The sequence below is a fragment of the Oncorhynchus tshawytscha genome, linkage group LG11 (assembly GCF_018296145.1).
Source record: "Oncorhynchus tshawytscha isolate Ot180627B linkage group LG11, Otsh_v2.0, whole genome shotgun sequence".
Classification (NCBI taxonomy): Eukaryota; Metazoa; Chordata; class Actinopteri; order Salmoniformes; family Salmonidae; genus Oncorhynchus; species Oncorhynchus tshawytscha.
The window spans coordinates 667,727-690,358 of NC_056439.1; the positions used below are offsets into that span (position 1 = coordinate 667,727).

Sequence of the window (22,632 nt, forward strand, 5' to 3'; positions counted from 1 at the left end):
GCATTCGCACCTGTAGCCAATGTTTACGCTTACCATAACATGACCGGCTGGACCGGAGGTGGGATGCTGGACAGTTGGCCGGTCAGCAAGAAGAATGACATTGTAACTAGGGACACCTTGTTACAATGACAACTATTTTAAAAAGGTTTCTTGAAATGTTTTTTTTTCCCCTTGAAAAATCTGAGAGAAGGAAGTGCTGTCTCCACACTTTTAGAAAAACCAAAACTAGATGCTGCAGATGTTTTTGATAGATTTATTAAAATGTACAAACAAGAGAAACAGGTGTTCTAGACAGAGCATTACTTATGGAAACGTCTTCTGGACGTCTTAGCTTTTTACATTTTATTTGTGTCAAGATTTCCGACTTGATGCATGAAAAAAGGAAGTATAATTTCACACACTACATTGGGATGTTTGTGAATGAGTGTGTAGAAAGAGGATAAACTATCCTGTAAAGGAAACAGTTTGGAGTTCTCTCCTGTATCCCACCTCTCCCAGCTGTTTCTTTCCTATCCGTCATAGCTAGGCTATATCACAGTATCACTTTCATTTCCCCTGGATCACGAACCAACACTGCTATCTTCTTGGCTTGGACTGTCTCTAGCCCTGGCCTCCCTTTCCTCTCCTTTTAGTTGTTGTGTTTTACTACGTGTAAATTATAGCATATCTGCTGCTATTAGCATCATCCAGAGCAATCCACCCATAAGCCTTTTAGGATGTCGTCTTGGATGCAGATGCAGTGGATTGGCTTGATAGCCTGGTTTCTAATTCATGAGGGTATTAACAGGTGGCCTCGCAATAGCAGGGTCCAGTTCACTGTATGTTGGGGACCAGGGCTGCATTTAGCAGGGCTCAACATTGTGAAACGTTCAGAAATATATTTTGCAGAATAGACATGCCTCTGTGAGATGCGGAATCAGGAATCACGTCAGCTCTAATCAGGACATTTCTATCTGAAGGGTTTCCACAACGTTTGGCTCCTGAATGAGGCCCAGATGACACGAGGGGAATTTGAAGAACATGAATAAAACACAAGCTTCACGCTGAGTAGGATTTAGATCGCCCAATAACAGACATATTGTGACACATTCACTACATTTATCTAGCTACTTACATCAAAAACATCCAAAAAGGATGTAATCAAATCCATGCAAATAAAATGTACAGAACAAGCATTGCCGTTTTTTCAAAAAGACAAATGAATTGACAATATAGCTTGAGGGGAATGTGAAAAATCTGCAGAAAGATTTGAAACTGATCTCCCCAAAAATGTATCTTGGAAACAGAGATGTTAACAATTTTAAATTCATACATGACCTCATATTTCATATGACTTCATATGAGTTTATGTAAATAAATAAGGCAGCTTTCTAGAATGCCCTTCAAGCCAATCAGAAATCAGTATTTAACAATGCCATGGTATAAATCTTAAGTAAATCAGAATAACTACATGAACACATTCTGACACTGCTACTCTTCCCTAAAGACATACATTCCTATCTATACTATATACACACACACAAGAGACATGGACCCTGTGACACAGGGCATATGTTTAGAATTTAAATGAATGAATCAAAATTAGGCGTATTAACTCCGAAGGCTACGAAAACAAAAATACAGTATAAATACAGTGTAAATACAGTATAAAAGTAAATACTAAAAGTGAAATTTAACTTAGCATTTCCATTCCTGAGATATAAAAGACAACAATAGTTACATTGTTTATAGACAGAGAAAACATCAACTTAATCAACTAGCCTATATAATATGAATTGAAAGAAATACTTTGTTTTCAGGCGTTTCCGATGACTTGACCTTTTACTTCACGTTTTTTCTTCAGCCTAAAGAACACGAAGAAAACAACGTGGAAGTCAGCATGAGGTCAGTGGGTCACGATTCAAATGATTCATTTTGTTGTGCAGAACAGTTATTCATCTGTAAAGCTCTTAGCTTCAACCTTTGCTAATCCTGCTTTGTAATCGATAGAGCGTCACGATGGGGAGATCAAACTGAGCCACCTTTCAGAGCTCTTCCTCCTCAGTTTTCTCCATCTATATTTCTACCTGGCTGGATTTTCCTGGATAGTTGTGTCCTTAGTCATTCTGTGACACCACTGTCCTGGCTCTCGTCACCTGTAATCCCCTGCCTTGCCTTCTGCTTTGACCATGTTTACGTGGCCTTTGACCTTTGACACCTGTGCTGAAACATCTGTTTGCGGGACAGGATACCGGACATGGGGGGGAAAAAAAAAACTCTATTGAATTGATTTATGATGACACTTTTATGGATTCTTCGAACCGGTGTATGCCCCCTAGGTGTGAAGACCGTGGAGTTGAGGTGGTACAACTCCTTAAAAAGCCCTTGATGACTTAGACTAGATTAACTTTTAGATTGACAAAAAGCTGAGTGTACAGATTTCATACATAAAAATCCTACATACCCAAATACGAATTGAAGGCAGCTCACAGGTGTTCATTGGATATGGATGGTGTACAGTCTATAGTACATGACCAAATCAATGAAAACCAACCATGCTGTAGGAGTGTCTCATCCTCACAGCTCTTATATCCTGCCGTTGCACTTTCAAATGTGACCCCCCCGGTAATCTCAAATGCATGCAATAAAAAGGAGACCAGGTAACAGAGAACAGCTTTATGTGATTACTAAGAGGCTGATTGCATATTGCAGAGCTTATGTGATTACTAGGGGTCTGATTGCATATTGCAGGACAGGTGAGCTCTCGCACAGCTCTGTAAAGTGGCTGGGCTAAACTGAGCTAAAGTTGAGCCATATAGGAACAGATAGGGATCTGTGTGGAGAGAACTCCCAGTTAGGCAGTTACTATAGTGAAGGAGAAACCTAGTCACTGAAAGGCTTGACATTCCACTGGGGATTTAGTGACTCTGTGGAAAATGCTACTAAGGCTAACCTGAGTCCAGCGAGAGACTACCACCTCCTCAATCTGGTCTCTGAACAAGAGCTCAAATGCTGGGTTACAAAAGTAGTGATTACAATTGATTAGATTGCTCACATTGTAGTAAGGCCTAGGAGTCAAGTGTTTGAACTGTAGCGGAGGTAAGTTTCCACCTATCATTTTGTTAACGGATAGTAATAGACCAAAACCTCAGCCGGTTTTCAGTCTCATTACCTACAACCTGCATAAACCTGTTTACTACCTTCACCTTTACCCCCTTCTAAAAACAGGTGGAAACTAAGTGAAATCCGAAATCCTTTCTGTCCTAAACTGACTATATACCTGTTTTTTTCATTGCTTTATGACATCACAGAGGGAAAGTTTCAAACATGACAATTTATCACCGCTCTTTCCATCTCCTCTGGGCTTTTACAGCGTGCAGTAAAGCAGATCTGGCCTTTTGGAAACGTCCACTCGTCATCACAACGGTCTCCTCTAAACTACCTGTTCCATGCAGTCAATATTCCTACACTGCATGGTAGAATACAATAGAACTGTAATTGTCCATTTTGTCAGAAGACGTTTCCATTAAGACATTTTTGTCCATAAAGACATTTTTGTCCATAAAGACATTTTTGTCCATAAAGACGTTTGTGGAAACACTTTGAATGAAAGGGCAATGCATGTGTCTAAGCTAATTACCTACCTATTAGTATGGGCATGTAAAAACAGCAAAATAACCGATGAGAGAAAATAACTAGGGAAGCAAAACCTGATTGATCTGACAGATTAACAACTGAAAGGTTAAGTGCTGAAAAGTTTAATAGCTAATCGTAATATCTTTTAGGTCAAAGCAATGCAGCGATTCACTACATATTTAGTATGCAGTTGTTAATATCAATGTGAAAGCTTGCTGAGGAAGAACACGACTGCAAGTTCATTTAAATGTACAGTGTTTATTCTAATAGGTTTATGTGCAATATAAGCATAGTGCATTACATTAACAACAACAAAAGCCAAATTCATCAGTCATGAATATGCACAGCCCTGCGTCAACTTGCATGACTATTTCTCAACTAGTCACATTTTACTATCAAACATTCTCCAATTTTAAAACCACCATAAACACACTTCAAAATGTAGCAATAGTGGCCGCAGTGTAACATACCTAAAGCGTTCATTTAAACTAAACTGTTCTTACACCTGGAGAGTGGGGAGAAAAGTCCCCCAACTGCGATGACAAACACACTGAAAGACACAGGCATATTAAGCCGTGGTGTGACTCGTCAGTTTGGGCCTGAGGAAGGAATGTTGGAGGTTGGAGCTGATGCTTGAGGCGATACCAGCAGGTGAATGTCCATCTTTCACCAAGTCTCTGATCACAGTAGGCCCAGAGGCCCGGAGAGTAGGTTCGACCCAGGAGGAGTGGACAGGAATGCTAAAACAACCCATTTTGTTGGATGGGGACACCGGCTGAAAATACAACAAGCAGAGGATGGTGACAGGTCTATCCCTTACATACTATTGAAGTCACAGACAGTATTGCATTATGGGGATGGACATTAAGCTGTTATGGCTGCTGCTCCTTCCAAACAGTGTGCCTCCAGGACAGAATCTGACCACATGGGGACTGTCAATGAGATCAGAACGATGACTGGTTTGGTACTATGACGTCAGTCCACCCAGAGATAGTAAGATAGTTGGAAATACCATATACTCTCTTGACTGATGTAGAGATTTGGTTATGGCTCATGAGAATAGAAATACCATGTCAGGAACTAAGACTAAATCCATCCACAGTACTTATTGCTTTGTACATAGAAAGGTGACAGTATTTGTGAATGAGTGTGGAGAAGGCATCACCAGGGCCCAGTTATCTATCTGGATTTTGCCTATCGCATAGGATTAACTGCATAGAAATAGAATGAATAGAACAGAGTAATTATTGACTTGAATTGGGAACACCCGTTCTATTAATTTAAATTGTATCCGATTGCCAAAATCCGGCTAGATAACTTTTGAAAAACTGAGCCCAGGGGCTCTAGAGGAGCTGAAAGGATCGGCCACTTCCCTAATCCGGCATTTGGCAGGTGGACTCAATTCCCCGGAGATTATCTGGATAATCCTGCCCCAGGGGAATTCTGTTCTGTAAACAAAGCCTAACATTAGTTCTGCTGACTACTAGAGACGTTCGACTAACTGCACCTCCCAACTCCCCACAAATGATTTTCTGAACTCTTAGTAGGTACTCAGAGCACTGACTGTTTGTAAAACAACTGGAAGTGACAGATGGTGTTGGTCAGAGGAACTGTAAGGGTTTTGTTCAATGACTGGATTATTGTCCTTCATTGTTAGTCTAGGATACCGGATTTCAACTACAGAGTATAGGTACAGATGTAGGATCTTAATTTGATCACCCTGTTGCAGGAGAACTTTCCTGCAATGCAGGACATTTAAAACTCGTGGACTATTTGAGGTTCAAAAATGAACAATTGTAATGCTCCAGGTGTCGTGGGTGTGGAGTCAAATGCAGGAAACAGAGATTTCAATGCTGTGCGTCTTTTAATAGCGCTTAACACACCACAGGGTGCTCACAAAAGTAACGTTCCAAACACAACAGAGCCGAAGGTTACATAGAAATAATCCCGCACAACAACCAGGCGGGCCGGCTGTCTAATAAAGACAAACTAATTAACCCTACACAGGTGCTACCACTAAACATACAAGGAGGGGGAGGAAAAACAATCAGTGGCAGCTAATAGGCCGGTGACGACGACCCGCCGAGCGCCACCCGCCCGGGAAAAGGAAACACCCTCGGTCGGACTCGTGACAGTACCCCCGCCCTGACGCGCGGCTCCCGCAGCGCGCCGACACCGGCCTCGAGGTCGCCCCGGAGGACGAGGTGCAGGGCGATCCGGATGGAGGCGATGGAAATCCCTCAACATGGAGGGATCCAAGATGTCCCCCACCGGTACCCAGCACCTCTCCTCCGGACCGTACCCCTCCCAGTCCACGAGGTACTGCAGGCCCCTCACCCGGCGCCTTGAGTCCAGAATGGCCCGGATCGTGTACGCCGGGGTCCCCTCGATGTCCAGAGGGGGAGGGACCTCCGGTACCTCACTGTCCTGCAGGGGACCAGCCACCACCGGCCTGAGGAGAGACACATGAAACGAGGGGTTAATACGATAATAGGAAGGGAGTTGTAATCGATAACACACCTCGTTTATTCTCCTCAGGACTTTAAAGGGCCCTACACACTGCGGACCCAGCTTCCGGCAGGGCAAGCGGAGAGGTAGGTTTCGGGTCGAGAGCCAGACCCTGTCCCCCGGTACAAACACGGGGGCCTCACTGCGGTGGCGGTCAGCACTCCTCTTCTGCCGTCCACTCGCTTGTCGTAGAGAGTCCTGGACGGCCCTCCAGGTCTCCTTGGAGCGCTGTACCCATTCCTCCACCGCAGGAGCCTCGGTCTGGCTCGGATGCCATGGTGCCAGGACCGGCTGGTACCCCAACACACACTGAAAAGGGGACACGTTAGTAGAGGAGTGGCGTAGTGAGTTCTGAGCCATTTCAGCCCAGGGAATGTATCGTGCCCACTCCCCTGGCCGATCCTGGCAATACGACCGCAGAAACCTACCCACCTCCTGGTTCACTCTCTCCACCTGCCCATTACTCTCGGGGTGATAACCGGAGGTCAGGCTGACGGAGACCCCCAAGCGTTCCATGAACGCTCTCCATACCCGAGACGTGAATTGGGGGCCCCGATCAGAAACGATGTCCTCCGGCACCCCGTAGTGCCGAAAGACATGGGTGAATAACGCCTCCGCAGTCTGTAGGGCTGTAGGGATACCGGGCAACGGGAGGAGACGGCAGGACTTAGAGAACCGATCCACAATCACTAGAACCGTGGTGTTCCCCTGAGACGGCGGAAGATCGGTCAGGAAATCTATGGACAGATGTGACCATGGCCGCTGTGGAACGGGGAGGGGTTGTAGCTTCCCTCTAGGAAGGTGCCTAGGAGCCTTACTCTGAGCGCACACTGAACAGGAGGAGACATAACCCTTAACGTCTTTAGCCAACGTAGGCCACCAATACCTCCCCCGAAGGCTCCCCACTGTCCTCGTCACCCCAGGGTGACCCGAGGAGGGTAGGACGTGAGCCCACCGAATCAGTTTGTCCCGAACACCAAGCGGCACGTACCTTCGCCCCGCTGGACACTGAGGAGGCGCGGGTTCAGCCCGTAACGCCCGCTCGATGTCCGAGTCCACCTCCCATACCACTGGGGCTACCAACTTTGAGGCGGGAAGGATGGGAGTTGGTTCGGTGGACCCATCCTCCGTGTCGTAAAGGCGGGACAGTGCGTCAGCCTTTACGTTCTGGGAGCCCGGTCTATAAGACAAAGTAAACCGGAACCGGGTGAAGAAGATGGCCCACCTTGCCTGACGTGGGTTAAGTCTCCTAGCTGCCCGAATATACTCCAGATTCTGGTGGTCGGTCCAGATGAGAAAGGGGTGCTTAGCCCCCTCAAGCCAGTGTCTCCACACCGTCAGTGCCCTAACCACCGCTAGCAACTCCCGGTCCCCCACATCATAGTTACGCTCCGCTGGGCTGAGCTTCCTTGAGAAGAAAGCGCAGGGGCAGAGTTTTGGTGGCGTACCCGAGCGCTGTGATAGCACGGCACCCACCCCAGCCTCGGACGCGTCCACCTCCACTATGAATGCTAGAGAGGGGTCCGGATGCGCCAACACGGGCGCATCAGTGAACAGTGCCTTCAACTTGTTGAATGCTCCGTCCGCCTCGGCTGACCACTGCAAACGCACCGGGCCCCCCTTCAGCAGTGAGGTAATGGGAGCCGCTACCTGGCCAAAACCCGGATAAACCTCCGGTAGTAGTTGGCAAAACCCAAAAACCGCTGCACCTCCTTTACCGTGGTCGGAGTCGGCCAATTACGCACGGCACTAATGCGGTCACCCTCCATCACTACCCCCGAGGTGGAAATGCGATATCCCAGAAAAGAGACGGCTCGTTTAGAGAACACGCATTTCTCAGCCTTGACGTATAGGTCATGCTCCAGCAGTCTACCAAGCACTTTGCGCACCAGAGACACATGCTCGGTGTGAGTGGCCGAGTAGATCAGAATGTCATCGATATAAACAACCACTCCCTGCCCGCACAGGTCCCTGAGAATCTCGTCTACAAAGGATTGAAAAACGTCTGGAGCATTTTTTAACCCATACGGCATGACGAGGTACTCATAGTGGCCTGATGTAGTACTAAATGCGGTTTTCCACTCGTCTCCCTTCCGAATACGCACCAGACTATACGCGCTCCTGAGATCCAGTTTTGTGAAGAACTGCGCTCCGTGGAACGATTCCACCGCCGTAGCGATGAGAGGTAGAGGGTAACTATACCCCACTGTGATGGCGTTTAGACCTCTATAATCGATACACGGACGCAAACCTCCCTCCTTTTTCCTCACAAAAAGAAACTCGAGGAGACGGGTGAAATGGAGGGCCGAATGTACCCCTGTCCCAGCGACTCCGTGACATATGTCTCCATTGCCAACGTCTCCTCCTGGGACAGCGGGTACACGTGACTCTTGGGAAGCGCAGCGTCTACCTGGAGATCTATCGTACAATCCCTTCCCGGTCGATAAGGTGGTAATTTAGTCGCTTTCACTTTACTGAAAGCGATTGCCAAATCGGCATACTCGGGGGGAATGCACACCGTGGAACCCTGGTCTGGACTCTCCACCGACGTGGCACCGATGGAAACTCCCAAACACCTTCCAGAACACTCCTCTGACCACCCCTGGAGAACCCCTGTCTCCACGAAATTTTAGGATTGTGCCGGGCCAACCAGGGAGTCCCCAGCACCACTGGAAACGCAGGCGAATCAATAATAAAGAAACTGATACGCTCCCTATGATTCCCCTGCGTCACCATGTCCAGTGGGACCGTGGTCTCCCTGACCATCCCTGACCCTAATGGCCGGCTATCTAGGGAGTGCACGGGGAAGGGAGAATCTATCGGCACCAGCGGAACCCCTAACTTAAGGGCGAGTCCGCGATCCATAAAGTTCCCAGCTGCGCCTGAATCGACTAGCGCCCTATGCTGGGAAGAGGGAAAAAAGTGAAGGAAAAAGGTTAAGACAAACATGTGGCCAACAAGGGGTTCTGGGTGAGTTTGATGCTGACTCACCTGGGGTGACCGAGAAGCGTTCCGCCTGCCATCTCTACTCCCAGACGGACCCCCCCAGCACCGATCAGACGTGTGTCCTCTCCGACCACAGTTGGTGCAGGGAAGGCCTCCTCCTCCGGTACCCCTCGGCGCAGCCCCTCCCAACTCCATCGGAATGGGAGCGGAGGGGCTGGGTGGTGGAATGCACAGGACCCTCTCTGAACGCCCGCGGGCAGCCAGCAGATTATCCAGTCGAATGGACATGTCAATCAGCTGATCCAGTGACAGAGTGGTGTCCCGACACGCTAACTCCCGGCGGACGTCCTCTCGGAGACTACACCTGTAGTGGTCCATGAGGGCCCTGTCGTTCCACCCAGATCCGGCTGCCAAGGTCCGGAACTCCAGCGCATAATCCTGGGCGCTCCTCCTCTCCTGCCTGAGATGAAATAGTCGTTCTCCCACCGCTCGGCCATCTAGAGGGTGATCAAACACGGCACGGAAGCGGCGGGAAAACTCTGGGTAGTGCTCCCGCGCTGAGTCTGAGCCATTCCAGACTGCGTTCGCCCACTCCAGAGCACGACCCGTGAGGCAGGAGATGAGGACACTCACCCTCTCTGCTCCTGAGGGAGTGGGTCTGATGGTGGCCAGGTATAGCTCCAGCTGAAGCAGAAAACCCTGGCAACCCGCCGCAGCTCCATCATAAGCCTTCGGTAGCGTCAGACGGAGGGTGCTGGAGTCGGGAGATGGAGAGTCCGGAACCGTGGGTGCCGAAGGTGGAGAGAGGAGACCACTCCTCTCCCATCGGTCCATTCTCTCCATCACTTGATCCATCTTATGTGTATCCGGCCTGAACATGTGATCACTGGACAAAGATGAACTTAATCTCCTCCGCTCACCTGTTTACAGGACCAGTCAAACCTTTCCTAATTTTATAATGTATGTTTTAGTCACTAGAAACACTAGAAAGCTAGCCACATTACAGAGCAATTCAGTTGAAGTGGCAGGATCCGATCCGATGGAGGACGGTGGTGTGGTGGAGAACCCGTTCCTCCATCGATGGGAGAGGGTTGGCTGCTGCTCCTGCTGACTCCATTCAATTTGATAGGTGCGGGATTCTGTAATGCTCCGGGTGTCGTGGGTGTGGAGTCAAATGCAGGAAACAGAGATTTCAATGCTGTGCGTCTTTTAATAGCGCTTAACACACCACAGGGTGCTCACAAAAGTAACGTTCCAAACACAACAGAGCCGAAGGTTACATAGAAATAATCCCGCACAACAACCAGGCGGGCCGGCTGTCTAATAAAGACAAACTAATTAACCCTACACAGGTGCTACCACTAAACATACAAGGAGGGGGAGGAAAAACAATCAGTGGCAGCTAATAGGCCGGTGACGACGACCGCCGAGCGCCACCCGCCTGGGAAAAGGAAACACCCTCGGTCGGACTCGTGACAACAATGAAATTTCAGACTTGATTTTCCCTTACGAAATATGTAATTACCCCTACAAAAATGTAGATGAATTATAATCCACATTTCCTGTTGCAAACTGTCTCAAATGAAGATCCTACATCTGCAATAGACTGCCCTTTGGCCTGGTCTCCTTTGTAAAGCTCAATGGAACATCCAGATGCAATAATAGAATAGAATAGAGTAGTAGCCTCTATCTCTAGGAATAGTGTCTGGGCAAAGTGGGCATCACATCATAGCATGCTACCAGATCACACACACAATGCAATGAAGATAGGTGCTATTCGGAAAACCGTATGTCGAACAACGGGACACTATTTAGAGAGCTATGGAACCTGGGTGACCTCTGACAAGCTTTGCTACCAAGGTGTAAATACCATTTCCATGTAGCATATCAAACTTATAGCCATATTATTTTATTGCCATTGCCATTCTATCGTCTGCTTTCCTTTGTTGACAGACCGGTATTATTATTATTATTATTTAGCTCCTAAAGCGAAGTCAATAATGGTGTGTGTCTTACAGCACTTGGCAACCAGCCGTCTGCTAGCATGGCGGGAATAAAAGAGAGAGAAGGGAAAATGTGACAGCTACGGTGGAACTCTTGGGAAGAGTCTAAAATATAAACACTCAAAAAAGGTCAGAGGTCACCGTTCTCTGACATCCATCAATAATGGGTTAGGTAGAGGGTATGGTGAACAGTGAAATTGTAAAAGTGAGCTCTTAAGAATTCTCTTCCTTTACCTGGCTGTGTGTGTGTGTGTGTGTGTGTGTGTGTGTGTGTGTGTGTGTGTGTGTGTGTGTGTGTGTGTGTGTGTGTGTGTGTGTGTGTGTGTGTGTGCGGCATCTGTATGTTTATAGATGCAATATGCAGATATCGCTCTGCCATTTCCTGGTTGCTAAAATTCTAATAGTTTGCCTAATTTTAGTTTATGTGACCAAACAGGCAATGTATAGTGTAGAGTGTATAGTGTAGAGTGTATAGTGTAGAGTGTATAGTGTAGAGTGTATAGTGTAGAGTGTATAGTGTATAGTGTATAGTGTAGAGTGTATAGTGTAGAGTGTATAGTGTAGAGTGTATAGTGTAGAGTGTATAGTGTATAGTGTAGAGTGTATAGTGTAGAGTGTATAGTGTAGAGTGTAGAGTGTATAGTGTAGAGTGTATAGTGTAGTGTAGTGTATAGTGTAGAGTGTATAGTGTAGAGTGTATAGTGTATAGTGTAGAGTGTATAGTGTAGAGTGTATAGTGTAGAGTGTATAGTGTAGTGTATAGTGTAGAGTGTATAGTGTAGTGTATAGTGTATAGTGTAGAGTGTATAGTGTAGAGTGTATAGTGTAGATAGTGTATAGTGTAGAGTGTATAGTGTAGAGTGTATAGTGTAGAGTGTATGTAGTGTAGAGTGTATAGTGTAGTGTATAGTGTAGAGTGTGTAGAGTGTATAGTGTAGAGTGTATAGTGTAGAGTGTATGTAGTGTGTATAGTGAGTGTATAGTGTAGAGTGTATAGTGTAGAGTGTATAGTGTAGAGTGTATAGTGTAGAGTGTATAGTGTAGAGTGTATAGTGTAGAGTGTATAGTGTAGAGTGTATAGTGTAGAGTGTATAGTGTAGAGTGTATAGTGTGTAGAGTGTATAGTGTAGAGTGTATAGTGTAGAGTGTATAGTGTAGAGTGTATAGTGTAGAGTGTATAGTGTATGTATAGTGTGTATAGTGTAGAGTGTATAGTGTGTATAGTGTATAGTGTAGTGTATAGTGTAGAGTGTATAGTGTAGAGTGTAGTGTAGAGTGTATAGTGTAGAGTGTATAGTGTAGAGTGTATAGTGTAGAGTGTATAGTGTAGAGTGTATAGTGTAGAGTGTATAGTGTAGAGTGTATAGTGTAGAGTGTATAGTGTAGAGTGTATAGTGTATAGTGTATAGTGTAGAGTGTGTATAGTGTATAGTGTAGAGTGTATAGTGTAGAGTGTATAGTGTAGTGTATAGTGTATAGTGTGTATAGTGTAGAGTGTATAGTGTAGAGTGTATAGTGTAGAGTGTATAGTGTAGAGTGTATAGTGTAGTGTAGTGTATAGTGTAGAGTGTATAGTGTAGTGTAGTGTATAGTGTAGAGTGTATAGTGTAGAGTGTATAGTGTAGTGTAGTGTATAGTGTATGTAGTGTAGTGTAGTGTATAGTGTAGAGTGTATAGTGTAGAGTGTATAGTGTAGAGTGTATAGTGTAGAGTGTATAGTGTAGAGTGTATAGTGTAGAGTGTATAGTGTAGAGTGTGTATAGTGTAGTGTAGTGTATAGTGTAGAGTGTATAGTGTAGAGTGTATAGTGTAGAGTGTATAGTGTATAGTGTAGAGTGTATAGTGTGTGTAGTGTAGTGTATAGTGTAGAGTGTATAGTGTATAGTGTATAGTGTAGAGTGTATAGTGTAGAGTGTATAGTGTATGTAGTGTAGAGTGTATAGTGTAGAGTGTATAGTGTAGAGTGTATGTAGTGTAGAGTGTATAGTGTAGAGTGTATAGTGTAGAGTGTATAGTGTAGAGTGTATAGTGTAGTGTATAGTGTAGAGTGTATAGTGTAGAGTGTATAGTGTAGAGTGTATAGTGTAGAGTGTATAGTGTAGAGTGTATAGTGTAGAGTGTATAGTGTAGAGTGTATAGTGTAGAGTGTAGTGTAGAGTGTATAGTGTAGAGTGTATAGTGTAGAGTGTATAGTGTAGAGTGTATAGTGTAGAGTGTATAGTGTAGTGTAGAGTGTATAGTGTAGAGTGTATAGTGTAGAGTGTATAGTGTAGAGTGTATAGTGTAGAGTGTATAGTGTAGAGTGTATAGTGTAGAGTGTATAGTGTAGAGTGTATAGTGTAGAGTGTATAGTGTAGAGTGTATAGTGTAGAGTGTATAGTGTAGAGTGTATAGTGTAGAGTGTGTAGAGTGTATAGTGTAGAGTGTATAGTGTAGAGTGTATAGTGTAGAGTGTATAGTGTAGAGTGTATAGTGTAGAGTGTATAGTGTAGAGTGTATAGTGTAGAGTGTATAGTGTAGAGTGTATAGTGTAGAGTGTATAGTGTAGAGTGTATAGTGTAGAGTGTATAGTGTAGAGTGTATAGTGTAGTGTATAGTGTAGAGTGTATAGTGTAGAGTGTATAGTGTAGAGTGTATAGTGTAGAGTGTATAGTGTAGAGTGTATAGTGTAGAGTGTATAGTGTAGAGTGTATAGTGTAGAGTGTATAGTGTAGAGTGTATAGTGTAGAGTGTATAGTGTAGAGTGTATAGTGTAGTGTATAGTGTAGAGTGTATAGTGTAGAGTGTATAGTGTAGAGTGTATAGTGTAGAGTGTATAGTGTAGAGTGTATAGTGTAGAGTGTATAGTGTAGAGTGTATAGTGTAGAGTGTATAGTGTAGAGTGTATAGTGTAGAGTGTATAGTGTAGAGTGTAGAGTGTATAGTGTAGAGTGTATAGTGTAGAGTGTATAGTGTAGAGTGTATAGTGTATAGTGTAGAGTGTATAGTGTAGAGTGTATAGTGTAGAGTGTATAGTGTAGAGTGTATAGTGTATGTATAGTGTAGAGTGTATAGTGTAGAGTGTATAGTGTAGAGTGTATAGTGTAGAGTGTATAGTGTAGTGTATAGTGTAGATAGTGTATGTAGTGTAGAGTGTATAGTGTAGAGTGTAGAGTGTATAGTGTAGAGTGTATAGTGTAGAGTGTATAGTGTAGAGTGTATAGTGTAGAGTGTATAGTGTAGAGTGTATAGTGTAGAGTGTATAGTGTAGAGTGTATAGTGTAGAGTGTATAGTGTATGTATAGTGTAGAGTGTATAGTGTAGAGTGTATAGTGTATAGTGTAGAGTGTATAGTGTAGAGTGTATAGTGTAGAGTGTATAGTGTAGAGTGTATAGTGTATAGTGTAGAGTGTATAGTGTATAGTGTAGAGTGTATAGTGTATAGTGTATAGTGTATAGTGTATAGTGTAGAGTGTATAGTGTATAGTGTAGAGTGTATAGTGTATAGTGTAGAGTGTATAGTGTAGAGTGTATAGTGTAGAGTGTATAGTGTAGAGTAGTGTAGTGTATAGTGTAGAGTGTATAGTGTAGAGTGTATAGTGTAGAGTGTATAGTGTAGAGTGTATAGTGTAGTGTAGTGTATAGTGTAGAGTGTATAGTGTAGAGTGTATAGTGTAGAGTGTATAGTGTAGAGTGTATGTATAGTGTAGAGTGTATAGTGTAGAGTGTATAGTGTATAGTGTATAGTGTATAGTGTAGAGTGTATAGTGTAGTGTATAGTGTATAGTGTATAGTGTATAGTGTATAGTGTAGAGTGTATAGTGTAGAGTGTATAGTGTAGAGTGTATAGTGTAGAGTGTATGTAGTGTAGTGTAGTGTATAGTGTAGAGTGTATGTATAGTGTAGTATAGTGTATAGTGTATAGTGTAGAGTGTATAGTGTAGAGTGTATAGTGTAGAGTGTATAGTGTAGTGTAGTGTATAGTGTAGAGTGTATAGTGTAGAGTGTATAGTGTAGAGTGTATAGTGTAGAGTGTATAGTGTAGAGTGTATAGTGTAGAGTGTATAGTGTAGAGTGTATAGTGTAGAGTGTATAGTGTAGAGTGTATAGTGTAGAGTGTATAGTGTAGAGTGTATAGTGTAGAGTGTATAGTGTAGAGTGTATAGTGTAGAGTGTATAGTGTAGAGTGTATAGTGTAGAGTGTAGAGTGTATAGTGTAGAGAAACATTATACCATCTAAACCGCTGTGAAATATCTTATGAAAATACCCAAAAATATGTTGCTGTTTGAAGCTGGTGTATGAAACAGAAAGTAAAATTCGCAACTACGAAAGGTAAGAACGGGAGTATAGAAATAATGCACCTAGAACATATCTACCACTTCTTAGAGTTGAGAATGACACATTTCTATGTTAATTTTGTTGGGTCCCCCAAACAGTTACATATTGCAGCTTTAAGTGTGTGCAGGTCTAGACGTTCCTTGAGGACAATTCCCTCTAGCTCAACCTCTGCATGGACATGTCTCAGTGACCACTAAAGAATGTGGGTGTGTCTCCTAGGACACAGGGAGTACATCACTCTCCTCCTTGTGGGCAGCGTATACCCTTTAATTAGGTTCTGCAGACCTCTGACCTTTTCACTTAGCTCCCACCGCAAAGGGTCACTGAAAGTTAAGGAACCCAAACAGGAAGTTGGACCGACCCCACCTGGCGGTTTTGTGATGTGGAGACAAGTTCAGGAAGTGAACACGTGAGATGTGTGTGGTATTATACAAACTAGATCTGACTGATCTCTGGACCAGATAGCAGTGGTAAATGCACTGCCGATATGACTAATGGGTTGGGGCATGGTTTCAGGCCACATAAAGGAGAGATACTTCCTTTCATAAAGAGAGGCACAGTATAGTGTGTAAAAATATCACGGACTAGGGCTAGCAATAGATACTCAAATCAATGTCTCAATTATACTCCCTTGTATTCTACAGAAAGCTAATGAACAAGGCTAATTAGCTTACTACGCAACAAGAGTTTGATATAGCTATATTTTAGGCGACTATATGAGTTTGGTGTAAGTATATGATAAAACAGCTAAACTATAATTCAAACACAGCGAGAGAGAGAGAGAGAGAGAGAGAGTGAGAGAGAGAGAGAGAAAGAGAAAGAAAGAGAAAGAGAAAGAGAAAGAGAAAGAGAAAGAGAAAGAGAAAGAGAAAGAGAAAGAGAAAGAGAAAGAGAAAGAGAAAGAGAAAGAGAGAGAGAAAGAGAGAGAGAGAGACAGTGGTAGGATAAAGAGGTTGGAGTTCCTTATTGGTTATAGATAGCTCTCAAGCATCTGTTTGACTTGACCCCATTTGTCAAGGTTAACATTGGTGGAGATCCATAATAGTCAATGAGCCAAACTGTATCTAAACTAGCTAAGGGGTTATCTGAAATTTGTCTTTGATTGACTTGTATACTTAGGGTTGTTACAGCAAACAACTGCCACTAAATCAACTGGCTGAACTAGCAAATGTCTATTTCACTCAGTTATTGTATTTTTCACAAGATGAATTTGACACCCAGGTTGCTCTGACCTCTGCCACAGAAAGGTATAATGTTTCAATAGCGAGCAGCTAGCTAGCTACATTAGCTACATTCCACCCACACCAGCAGCTGTGTACTGTACTGTGAGGCAGGGCTGCCTCCTAACGTTTAAATATAGTAATGGTTTAAATATACTAATGGTTTCACTGAGTGTTGGTAAAAAAAAACATTTAAAAAATATTTAAAATTTTAAAAAAACTGGAAAAGGGCAAAGGGCTACGACCAGGTTATGACAGATGCAAAGCTAACAGGAAGCCTTGGGTGAGCCAAATGTTTATAATAGATTAATTAGCACCTGTAAGTGGCCCCCTTGTAAATTTACCCTCTTGCATTCTAAACACATTTAGATGGTCCGAAACACGCCTGACCACTAAAGCCAAAGGAAAAGACAGCTGGGTTGCAGTTGTAGGAAGTGTTTCTGTTTTACAGCCTACCAACCAAAAGTGAATATACTCATACGTGGAATATTTATTTATTTATTTAACCTTTATTAAACTTGGCAAGTCAGATAAGAACAAATTCTTATTTACAATGATGGCCTACCAGAAGGCACAAGTCCTCCTGTGGAGACAAGGGCTGGGATAAAAAATATTTAAAAAATATAGGACAAAACACACATCACGACAAGAGAGAAAACACAGCCCTACATAAAGAGAAACCTAAGACAACAACACAGCATGGTAGCAACACAACATGGAAGCAGCACAAAGGCTAAGAAGGTAGAGACAACAATACATCACACAAAGCAGCCACAACTTTCAGTAAGAGTGTCAAAGATTGAAAAAACAGTGCATTCGAAAAGCATTCAGACCCCTTAACTTGTTCCACATTTGTTACGTTACAGCCTTATTCTAAAATGGATTGCATTTTTCCCCTCATCAATCTACACACAATACCCCATAATGACAAAGCGAAAACAGGTTTTAGAAATATATTAGGAAAATAATTTATTTACATAAGTATTCAGACCCTTTTCTATGAGACTCAAAACTTTGCTCAGGTGCACCCTGTTTCCATTGATCATCCTTGAGATATTTCTACAACTTAATTTGACTCTACCTATTGTAAACTTAATTGATTGGACATGATTTGGACACCTGTCTACGTAAGGTCCCACAGTTGACAGTGCACGTCAGAGCAAAAACAAAGCCATGAGGTAGAAGGAATTGTCCGTAGAGCTCTGAGACAGGATTGTGTCGAGGCAGAGATCTGGGGAAGGGAACCACCAAGACTCTTCCTAGAGCTGGCCACCTGGCCAAACAGAGCAATCGGGGGAGAAGGGCCTTGTTTAGGGAGGTGGCCAATAAGCCTATGGTAACTCTGAACTCCAGAGTTCCTCTATGGAGATGGGAGAAACTTCCAAAAGGGCAACCATATCTGCAGCACTTCACCAATCAGGCCTTTATGGTAGAGTGGCCACTCCTCAGTAAAAGGCACATACATGACACTTGGAGTTTGCCAAAAGGCACCTAAAGGACTCTCAGACCATGAGAAACAAGATTCTATGATTTGATTGAACTCTTTGGCCTGAATGCCAGGCGTCACGTCTGGAAGAAACTGGCACCATCCCTACGGTGAAGCATGGTGGTGGCAGCATCATGCTGTAGAGATGTTTATCAGCAGCATGACTGTGAGACTAGTCAGGATCGAGGGAAAGATGAACAAAGCAAATAACAGAGAGATCCTTGATGAAAACCTGCACCAGAGCGCTCAGGACCTCAGACTGGGGCGAAGGTTCACCGTCCAACAAGACAACGACCCTTGGCACACTGCCAAGACAACACAGAGGACGGCACAAAAATAATGGCTGTAATGGATTCAATGGAATGGTACCGAACACGTGGTTTCCAGGTGGTTTATACCATTCAAATGACTCCATTCCAGCCATTACTATGAGCCTCCAGTGACTTCAATGTAGGAGGGGACCCAGGACAGTGTGTGTGTGTGTGTGTGTGTGTGTGTGTGTGTGTGTGTGTGTGTGTGTGTGTGTGTGTGTGTGTGTGTGTGTGTGTGTGTGTAGGGGCCTTTCCAGCCTGCCTTTCCACTAGTCCCTCCCTGTGATAAAACATCAAGCCAGTCAGGTGACATGACAGAGCCCTGTCATCTTCATCACCACATCAAAACCCACACATGCAGGAAACACCACCCAGCAGCACCCAGCCACTGTTATTGCTGAGCCCAGGCCCCCTCTCACACTACCATAGAGCCATTGGGACGTCCAAAACGGTGGTCTCAAACCCCAAAATGGAGGTCTGGTTTCTTTTTATATTACTGGGGACAGCATTGCCACTACATAAACGAGAAAAATATTTATTTTGGAGACGATGAATGACAAATATATCTAAGCAAAGTTAGTAGATCTGTTCATAAACACATGAGATATAATCTGACCCTTGACCTCTGAGTCTCTACACAGCCTTGCCCCGTCTTTGAACTTGTGTGTCCAATCACATCGAACGAAATCCCCTCTCGAACAATAAAATAGCCCACACTAATTACTAGCTAGGCTTGTCCACATTTTCTCGTCTCTCTGGACCGACGGTCTATTCCAGTCAAATTTATGATAACCCCCGTGAGCTGACGGCATGAAAGCAAACCCGATTGGAAAATAACACAGCCGGTCTAACCAGCTAATTATGCTGTTTCATGAGCTGTCAGGTCATGTCCATTATCTCCCCTGGATGGGGGAGACAAGAGAGCTTTCAAGTGCAGGCTTTCCAGCTTGTTCATCACTACCTAAACCAGGTGGAAGGAAGAAAGGACTGGTTGTTTCTTGCTTTTCTCTTTCTTTCCTTTTTAGGTCTCCTTCACGGTCGATTCAGTCTGCTTTCTTTGCATGTAAAGCACAAAATAGACAGCTTTTGTTATTGTTTATGAGCAAAGCCCAGCTTGCCTTCCAAGAAGGGCATTTTCTCCTCATGCTAAATGTGAAATCCACCGCTGAAGCAGCTGTATCATCCAGTCGTTTCCACTGTATTGAGAATATAGAGTTAATAATAACTACAATTCAACAGTGAGAATAATAGGCTGCACTCTTAGAAAAAACCTAAAAGGGTTCTTCGGCTGTCCCCATATAGGACAGGGGTGTCAAACTCATTCCATGGAGGGCCTAGTTTCTGCTGGTTTTTGGTTTTTCCTTTCAATTAAGACCTAGACAACCAGGTTGACATTAATTCATCAATTCAGAACAAAGGAGGAGCGAAAATCCTCGGCCCTCTGTGGAATGAGTTTGACACGTGACATAGGAGAACCCTTTGAAGAACCCTTTTGGGTTCCATGTAGAATGTTTCCACAAAGGGTTTTACATGGAACTCAAAAGGGTTCTACCTGTAACCAAAAAGTGTTCTACCTGGAACAAAAAAGGGTTCTCCTATGGGGACAACCCATATAACACATGTAGAACCCTTTATCCTATGAGTGTAACTACCAAGCCTATCAGTGGGCATACTTGCTTTCCATTGCCGAAATATAAATAATGCCGCTGTAGTTGCCGTGATCCAATACCACTCCCCCAGTGTGAAACTCTAAACCATATCAATAACCTGCTGCTAGAAGGTATCCCTGGTAGACTCAGCTCCCACTGTTTGTGTAAGTCAAACGAAAGTTCTGGAAGGCAATGGTATAGGAGCAATTACGTACCAGAATCTCCAGGAACTAAAATGTTAAACGGTGTGTATATGTGATAATATTTACGACTGTGACATAGGTAAATAGAAACTAGCATAAAACACGTTATTTTAACAGCTGTATTTTGCTACATTACACATGTAGGATTATTAACGTCGTCATATATTATCTACGGTTTAGTTATTCTCCATCTACATGGTCAACTCTGTCTCCAACGATTCTGTTAAATACGTATGTAAATAAATGACATGAAAATAAATGACATGAAATGGATCCTGGGACAGTGAGGTGCATGGGGCCTTGTGTACTGTAAAATACTCTGAACCAACCAAGGAAGTAATTTCTTCAGAGAGTGGCTCTGTCTGGACCAATTATCCAATCCTCTAATGAACTAATTATGGCAGTCTGAAGGCAATGATTGTAATTACATACACAGCCACAGCATAGCCACCTTACTTGAAGCTAGCAAGACTTTCTCTCACGTTTTCCCCTGCCTTAAAGACGGAGATTAGAGACGTGTCAGTCATCTTTAAGAATGACTATGGTTACACTGTACATATTAGTGTACATGCATAGTGTACACATGCATACCTGCATTATTAAAACATACAAATCTATTCTCCCCTTACTGACCCTCATTCTAAATCTCCTGCTCAAACCATCCTGGAGGGGGGAGAGCGAGAGAAAGAAGAAATAAAGGAAGAGAGAGGGAGAAAAAGGGGGAACCCTGACTATCCTCCCCCCCGGGATGGAGCAACGGGCTGCCTTACAAATCCCCACGCTTCTTATCCAGCCTTTCCTAAATACCCAAAAAGGACAGGTTTGTCAGTGGTGCTAGGCAGTAGCCTTCTAATTGCACTTCTAAATGACACTCTCTGCTGTAAATGACCAAATTCATTCTAATTCATTCTGCTGTAAATGTAGTTTTATGAGACCTAATTCATTCGGCTGTAAATTTAGTTTTATGAGACCAAATTAATTCTGCTGTAAATGTAGTTTTATGAGACCTAATTTATTCTGCTATAAATGTAGTTTTATGAGACCAAATTAATTCTGCTATAAATGTAGTTTTATGAGACCTAATTCATTCTGCTGTAAATGTAGTTTTATGAGACCTAATTCATTCTGCTGTAAATGTAGTTTTATGAGACCAAATTAATTCTGCTATAAATGTAGTTTTATGAGACCTAATTCATTCTGCTGTAAATGTAGTTTTATGAGACCTAATTCATTCTGCTGTAAATGTAGTTTTATGTGACCAAATTAATTCTGCTGTAAATTTAGTGTTATGAGACCTAATTCATTCTACTGTAAATGTAGTTTTATGAGACCTAATTCATTCTGCTGTAAATGTAGTTTTATGAGACCTAATTCATTCTGCTGTAAATGTAGTTTTATGAGACCTAATTCATTCTGCTGTAAATGTAGTTTTATGAGACCTAATTCATTCTGCTGTAAATGTAGTTTTATGAGACCTAATTCATTCTGCTGTAAATGTAGTTTTATGAGGGATGGTCACTAGACATCTTTCTACATTATGTGATTCTACTATACTGTATGAGGAAATGTCAATACTACACGTCATCTTAAGGGTCACCCAAAAAAGCAGGCCAAGCAAAACTACTGACTGAGCGATAGAGAAAGCGGGGAGGAAGAGAGAGGTGAGAAAAAGTGAAGGACTGACAACCCCTGATGGACGTGACATAACAGGGATTTCTGGGGGTCTGCTTTTTTGTGAAATGGGACGCAACCTGTGACTGTTAACACGTTGCGTCTCGGCGGCGGGCTTAAGATCTGGGTCTATCATCGGCTGTTAAGAGTGGGATGGATTCCTCAGGTCTTCAGGATCCAGGCCCTGGGCTGCAGCACTGAAGTGGCGGCAGGCTTCAGAGAGAAGAGAGACACAGGTGCAGGGGGCTATAGTTATAACTTCCTGTCTGACTGACTGACTGAGAGGACCCAAGCTGCTGGGGTCTGTCTGACGAATCTAGCTGAGTGCCTGATCGAAATGAGATAAGAGGCAGAGTTATGAGCAGAACAACTGTATGAGAGAGTATGAGTGGAAATTGGAAATGCATTAAATAAGTTATAAAATACGCCTTCATTTGTCCCTCTCACTCAACCTGGAGCCTATATAAATCCTCCCTACACAAGAAATTCAACTTTGATATATGCTGCAATATCTTATGACCGTCAATGGAGAGTTGAGTCCAGATGCATCAACAACCACAAACATCCCTTCAAGGAATATATTTATATATATATATATATATATATAATGTGGATTAGCCTCATCAAGAAGATTTATGAAGATGGGAACCCATAATCAAATGCAGACTGATAGATAATGACCAGCGGTACCGGTAGATTGGT

The 22,632-nt window shown here is 43.5% G+C and overlaps 1 protein-coding gene across 4 annotated transcripts in view; it reads right to left on the reverse strand.

Moving 5' to 3' along the window:
• Positions 1-239: 239 nt before the first annotated feature.
• Positions 240-22,632, reverse strand: part of LOC112236623 (rho GTPase-activating protein gacJ) — a 36,982-nt gene continuing 14,589 nt past the window's right edge. Inside the window, exon 10 of one of the 4 annotated variants that reach the window (XM_042329640.1) lies at positions 240-1,844. The gene's annotated coding sequence lies outside the window, so the exon portion shown is untranslated. Of the gene's footprint in view, positions 1,845-3,853; positions 4,391-6,039; positions 6,068-21,163; positions 22,144-22,632 lie in introns of those variants that run through there. The other 3 variants (XM_042329641.1, XM_042329643.1, XM_042329642.1) reach the window with 3 other exon arrangements.